Here is a 7882-nt window from a genome sequence, read left to right as displayed (position 1 = left end):
GTCCTGGGGGGGAGGGGGGGGACCCTGACCCCATGGCGAATGCCCTGGTCACTCCCTACTACACTCTTCCCAGCCCTGACAGACACCCCCCTCCTCCCAGGCAGCAACAGGACGGCCAGCCGGTAGTCATGCCTCTGGGAACATTTACTCCTCCTCTCTCTCCCTCAGCAGCCACGGCGCCTGTTTCCAGATTTTAAATACCCCACGTAAAGCTCGCCATCAGTAATTCCTCCTGGCGGAGACGGAGCCTCGCGGCAGGCCCGGAGAATACCAGGGCGGGCCTGTTAATGATATACCCGATGAGACCATCAATTCATGCGACACGTGGTTAGAAGCGAACAGTGGTTTTAATCGTCTTACAACAGAGCCTGCCTGTGACAAGATGAACTCTTGATCAACTGGCAGGCAGGCTCACAACAGCAACCTTTATACTTCTGGTTAGGGGGAGGAGCCATGGGCGGAGCCAAGGGTGGAGCCCAGTACAAGCTCCTCATCTCCCCCTATGGGTAGAGCTGCGCAACTACACATGATCTGATACAAGGTACAGGCTCAACACATGTTGTACAATACAGTGTGGATTATTAGTGTTTATAATTCACCACAATACCTACGCCGTTTATTGTACGATTTGCATGCACAGACTGGTGTGCGGCGTAGAATGCATTCACGCTGCTGTCGAGGCACCGGAGCATGGCATTCCATTGGGCGCCCATCGCTGGCCTCAATTTTCGGCTGACGCATGATTCTCCGCCCGATCATACTTCGCGATTCCAGCCTCGCTGGACAGAGAATCCTGCCTGAGATATCTCAGTTAACAACAGATGACTCACAGAGATCTAATTTATTTGACATTTTAAATAAGTGCGTGAAAGAGCTTGTTCACAGAGTTAGACATAAATAATCCATTTGGAAACAATAATTGATATAATATGACCTTTTGTCCCCGGAAGATCAGATTAATCAACTCACGACATGTATTAGGAGGTGGATGTTTCAAAGCTTTTCAATTAACCCTGGCTGATATTCATAACAAACAGGATGGGTGGGAAGAGCTTTTTAACCCCATTCCGACCGACCGGCAGTGAAGCTTTGAAGCTAATTTTCCAGATCGTCTCTTTTAACTTGGCTTCATTGTTTCACGTTCTTGACTAGGATCTTCTTGGTTCCTTGAAATATCATCCAACTAAACTGGGTGTCTTACCAAAATGCATTTGTCACATGTTTGGTGGTGTTTGCTAAATGTCTATGATCTTCAACCTTTGAAGAATGCTTATTCTATTTCAGCTCGCAAACCAGCATTTCAATACAATAGTCCGTGGGATGCACTGACAAAAAAAAGGCATAACTCAAATCACTGACTATGTTTTAAGAAATAAATAAATAGATGTCTAGACTCTAAAGGTGTCTTCGGGTATGGGGAGAGCGCTGGAGTGTGGCTCTGAGAGAGGATCAGCCACAATCATTTTGAATGGTGGAGCACGCCAAAGGGCCCAATGGCCTACTGCTTTTTCTATGTTTCTATGTTTCTTGATAGTTGCCTACCTTTGGAGCTAGTGATGTGTTTGACACAATATTCACTGTAGTGTTCACTCTAAAATGTCAGCTTTACTGTAGTGGTGACACAAGGGGTAGAATTCTTATCTCAGTCATAGACTCAAGTTGCACTCCTGGGATTTGACCATGTAATCCAGGCTATTACTTTAACGCAGTACTGAGGGGGTGCTTTACTGTTGGAAAAACTGGAGCAGAAATTTGTTCAAGTAGGCTCACTTCTAGGTCAATTCCCCGGCGACATACAGCATCATGGACAGCTTTGTCTGGGAGGTGTTCTTCATCAATATCATTGCCAAATCCTACACAAACTGCCTGCCCTGGGAAGTCAACATGGTGTTCATAATGCCATTAGAAAATTAATTTCTCTCCCACTGGCTTTCAGGTTTTAGTTAAACCAAGGTCCTGTCTACTCTCTCAGGAGATCAAAGAAGATCATCCAGCACTATATTGAAGAGCAACGGATTTCTCTCTGGTGTACGGGCCAATATTCATCCCTCAACTAACAGCGTTAAATCAGATTTTCTGGTCATTATCTTATTGCTGGGTGAAATGTAGTTGTTCAACATCACAGTGTAAGGCTCCTTCCTCTTTATTCCCTTATTTCCCCTTTTCTTTTAGTTTGCCATTTCCATTTCTGATCCACGTGTGATTAATGGGCATGTATCTTTAATCAAACAGCAGAGATAATGAGAAATTCAGAAAGTTACAGGAGAGAACATTGCTGGATTCTGCTAGTTTGAACACGAGCTTCAGTTTTTTCGACGCCAGGCAAAGAGATGGGCTGCGACTCAGTTTGATTGACTGGCTGTGGGGGTTGGGGGGGGGATGTTTGTAGGGGCGATGAATTGGCCCAAAAGACTGTACTCTGCCCGGTAACGGGCGGTGATTGGGTCCTGTCCCAGTGGAATGGTTTTCAGAGTCCCAAGGAATTTCAGTTTGACTCCTAGACACAGAAAGATAAGGACCTGCTTTTTCTCCCTCTCCAGAAAAGCTGTGAGTGCTAGATTCCTGAGACTGCACAGAACCTGAATGAATGAATCAACTGTGAGTGCTGTATTCCTAAAAGAGAGGCTAAAAAAATCTACCGTAAAACACTAGAACTGAAAGCAAGGCTTGAAGAGGAACGCGAACTGCAGCAACTGCGGGAAAAAAGGACATTTTGCTAAGGTTTGCCTGGCCGGGTCCAAACCCACAAAATCGTAGGCCTGACCCTCAGACTCACAGGCCCGCAGATCCCGCAGTGTAGCAGCTTGCCTGCCGGCTCTGCCCCCGTACACGTCATCGGCCTCGTGCTGTCCATGGGGGCAGCCATCTCCAAGCCTGCACATCAGGTGCAACTCACGGGGGCCGCCATCTTGGCCATCCTCGCCCACGCAGCCCGACACATGCGACTTGTGGGGGCCGCCATCTTGGACGCCATCTTCCTCACCACCCGACACGTGCTACCAACGGGGGCAGCCATCTTGGGACCACCCCAGAAACTCCGACCATGCCGGCTACCCACAACTCAGCGCAGTCGCCCTGGACCAGTCGCGACCCAAACATCTCCGGATCTCCATGTTGGCCGTCCGGGTAAATGGATACGAAACACCTTGCCTGTTCGACTCCGGGAGCATGGAGAGCTTTATTCATCAAGACATGGTAAGACGCTGCTCACACCCAATCTTCCCGGCGCATCAAACCATCTCCCTCGCTTCTGGGTCGCACTCAGTGGGGATCCGGGGGTGCACTACCGCAACCCAAGCAATACAGGGCACTGAGTACGCCAATTGTAAACTATATGTACTCCCCGACGTCTGCGCTCCTCTCCTGTTGGGACTGGATTTCCAGTGTAACCTCAAGAGCCTGATGTGACCATCAATTCACTCGAGACACGAGAGGAATTAAACTGTGGCTTTAATAGACTTACAACTGAGCCTGCCTGCGACCAGAAGAACTGAGGGCACAAGACTGCAGCACTTTATACTTCCGGTAGTGGGAGGGGCCATGGGCAGAGCCATGGGCGGAGCCCTGTACAAGCTCCTCATCTCCCCCTGTGGGCAGAGCCGCGCTAAGGCTCACAGAGCCCACAGGGACACAATGATACATAGTGTGAATTAAGCATTATACATTCACCACAGAGCCTAACTCTGAAATTCGGCGGGCCCCTACCCCCACTCACCTAATGTAGCCTTGCGACACTAAAAGTCGACCCTCTCCCGCTCTTCACAAATCTCACTGCCGACTGTAAGCCAGTCGCCACCAGAAGCAGGCGGTATAGCATTCAGGACAGGACTTTTATCAGGTCCGAGGTCCAGCGACTCTTGTAGGAGGGGATCATAGAGGCCAACAATAGCCCCTGGAGAGCTCAGCTGGTGGTCGTCAGGACCGGGGAAAAGAACCGGATGGTTGTAGATTACAGCCAAACCATAAACCGGTACACTCACCTCACTACGTACCCCCTCCCCCGGATCGCAGACATGGTTAATCAGATCGCGCACTACCGGGTGTTCTCCACGGTGGATCTGAAGTCTGCGTACCACCAGCTCCCAATCCGCCCGGAGGACCGCCACTACACGGCTTTTGAGGCAGACGGCCGCCTCTTCCACTTCCTCCGGGTCCCCTTCGGTGTCACAAATGGGGTCTCTGCCTTTCAAAGGACCATGGATCGAATGGTGGACCAGTACGGGATGCGGGCCACATATCCATACTTGGACAACGTCACTATCTGCGGCCATGATCAGCAGGACCATGATGCCAACCTCCAGAGATTTCTCCAAACCGCCCAAACCCTTAACCTCACTTACCACAAGGAGAAATGCTTTTTCCGCACAACCAGACAAGCCATCCTCAGCTACCTCGTGGAAAACGGGGTTCTAGGACCCGACCCTGACCGTATGCGCCCCCTCCTGCAACTCCCCATTCCCCACTGCTCCAAGGCCCTGAAAAGGTGCCTCGGATTCTTTTCCTATTACGCCCAGTGGGTCCCCAACTATGTGGACAAATCCCGCCCACTAATCAAGGCCACCACCTTCCCACTCGCGGCCGAGCCCCGCGAGGCCTTCAGCTGCATCAAGGCGAATATCACCAAAGCCGTAATGCATGTGGAAATGAGTCCGTCCCCTTGGAGAGCGACGCGTCAGCTGTCGCCCTCGCTGTGACCCTCAATCAGGCTGGCAGGCCAGTAGCATTTTTTCATGCACCTTCACCGCCTCTTAAATTCGACACTCCTCGGTCAAAAAAGAAGTCCAAGCTATCGTGGAAGCCGTGCGGCACTGGAGGCACTATCTCGCTGGTGGGAGGTTTACCCTCATCACCGACCAACGATCGGTAGCCTTCATGTTAGATAATACGCAGTGGGGCAAAATCAAGAATGATAAGATCTTCCACCTATAATTACGATATAGTATATCGTCCTGGGAAGCTCAACGAGCTCCCAGATGCTCTGTCCCACGGCACGTGCACCAGCGCACAAGATGACCGACTCTGGGCTATCCACGATCACCTCTGCCACCCGGGGGTCACCCGGCTTCTCCATGACATCAAGGCCCGCAACCTGCCCTACACCGCTGAGGAGGTCAGAGCCATGACCAGCGACTGCCCGATCTACGCGGAGTGCAAGCTACACTTCTTTCGATGGATAAGGCCCACCTGGTTAAGGCATCCCGGCCTTTGAATGCCTCAGTATCGATTTCAAAGGGCCCCTCCCCTCAACCAACCGCAACACATATTTCCTCAACTTCATTGACGAATTCTCCTGCTTCCCCTTCACAATCCCCTGCCCCGACATGACCGCCGCCTCCATCATTAAAGCCCTACATAGTGTCTTCACCCGGTTTGGTTTCCCCACGTACGTTCACAGTGACCTGGGCCCGTCATTCATGAGCGACGAACTGCGTCAGTACCTGCTCAGTAAGGGCATCGCCTCGAGCAGGACTACCAGCTATAACCCCAGGGGGAACAGGCAGGTGGAGAGGGAGAACGCAACGGTCTAGAAGACCGTCCTCCTGGCCCTACGGCCTAGGAATCTCCCAGTCTCCCACTGGCAGGAGGTCCTCCCCTACGCATTCCATTCTATTAGGTCCCTCCTTTGCACGGCCACAAACGAGACCCCTCATGACCGCCTGTTTGTTTCCCCCAGGAAATCCACCTCCGGGGCCACGCTTCCGTCCTGGCTGAAGACACCGGGGCCCATCCTACGCCGCAAATACGTCAGGAGCCAAAAGTCCGACCCCCTGGTCAAGAGGGACCAGCTCCTTCACCCCGACAGCCGACAGGATACGGTTTACCTCCGGGACCTAGTTCCCGCAGGTTCCACTACCACGGCCACCCCAACTTACCCCGCTCAACCTACGCTGACCGGCGCCCCCGCTCTTACATGGCACCCGCACCCCCTCCCACCCCCCATTCCCCCTTCACCGACCCACAGGAACGAACCTCCAGAAGACACGCTACCGGAGCTTGCGTCTGTACCCGCACCGGCAACTTCACTACCCATGCCCGCACGGACGAATTCGACACCCGGACCAGCTGCGATACCAGAGCTTCGGCGATCACAGCGCACAATCCGGGCGCCGGACAGGCTGAACTTGTGAACCCTTCACCCCCGCCGGATTTCATTTTTTTAACAGGGGGTGAATGTGGTGAATGTATTGCAGTAACCATTCACCATGTATGTAACTGTACCACGCTGTTGCCCATGAGGGCTCCACCTATGGACCATTGTACGGTATTACCTGTGATGTATTATATTGGTGCCTTTGTGGGCTCCGTCCCTGGCTCCTCCCCTTGAGGGGAGGTATAAAGAGCAGTAGCTCTGTAGGCGGCTCTCAGTAGCAGAGCAGTCGCAGGCAGGCACTGATCTAGTCGATTAAAGCCACAGTTTACATCTACACTCTGTTTCGCGTGTATTGATGGTCACATCACATAAATGCCTGAAACCTGACCCAATGACGATGAGTGGGATCGTCCGGCTGCCCAGGTGGTGATTTCCAGGGGTGGGGAGGGCGACGGGGGCTTCTCGCCATTGGCTGCTGGCAGTATCTTCCAGAGCCGCCGATGTCTACAATGTGTTGCGTGGTTTATCTGTCTCATTGCCTGGGGGGGGGGGGGGGGGGGGGGGGTGGAGTCACATTTGTCAGGGCTGGACGTTCTCACCCAATATGTAAAGTTGATATATATCCCACTATTACATTGCCCTACTGGAATTGTGCACTCAAATAGAAATTTATTCTCTTAAACACAGCAGTGATTGCTCCCATATTTAACGTGATGTGTTGAGCAATATTTATATTGGCCTCTTAAAGTTTATCACCTTGGTCTCTACCTTCATTATTATTCATAACTATTTGAAGAAATGATCTCCGTTCCCACTAACTGTAACTGTATAAAATCCGGCAGAAAATGTTATTCTCACATAATATCATAATTCATATCACGAGACATGAAATTCTGCTCAAAGTTCTTAATGCAATTAAACAATTCAGTGAAGAAATATATTTTAATTGAAAAGTCTTACATCTGAATGGCAAATATACCAAATATCAATAAAAATGCAATGTTACAATGCCAATTTAGGTTTGCGCTTTCATTTCACAAAGCATTTTAAATGCTTTGGATGAGATATTAAGCCACAGCCCCATCTGCCAGTACAGTTTGCTTCCATGACACACTACTTAGGAGAGGTAGGTCACGTTTGCCTGTTGTCCTCTTCAACATCCATTTGGCAAAAAAACTTAGCTGGCTATTTCTTACAATGCTGCCAGTGAGGCCTTGCTCTGTACAAAATAGTTTCTGCATTTTCTCATTTAACAGCATCGCAGCTGAATTTACACTGAGGTGGAGCAATCTGGGCTGTTTCTGTGAGGCACGATTGGCCGCTCATCCTTTAAGAGTTTTCTTTTCCCACTTATGCACTTCTATGCTGCAGGCATTCAGAGCAGTTTTGTGGCCCGGTTAATTAATTTATGAAGGAGACTGCACAGAATAATTCAATATGGGTCCCAGCAAACTACCTGGAAGCATTTGCCTACTGATTTTACAAAAACATTCAGTAACTAAAGGTTACTGTGCTGCAAGTGTTGGACACAGCACTGCTGAATAGGGAAGTTATAAAAAAAATGTTCTTAACTGCATTAGCATGCAATTTTAAATGACTATAAACCCATCGAGCAGGGAACATTAATCATCTTTTTCACATATTTCTTTTGCTTTTCAGTTGCAGTGTTTCCTGCAGAAGCAAAAACAGCGCTTGATCCTTTTTAAACATGAATGTATTTCATAAATGACTATCTGAAACTGCAAATAGTTTTCAAAGAACTAGCACGATTATCCAAACACAAAAGTTACA

This window comes from Scyliorhinus canicula, chromosome 17 (assembly GCF_902713615.1).
Source record: "Scyliorhinus canicula chromosome 17, sScyCan1.1, whole genome shotgun sequence".
Lineage (NCBI taxonomy): Eukaryota > Metazoa > Chordata > Chondrichthyes > Carcharhiniformes > Scyliorhinidae > Scyliorhinus > Scyliorhinus canicula.
Note: the sequence above shows the minus strand (reverse complement) of the source record.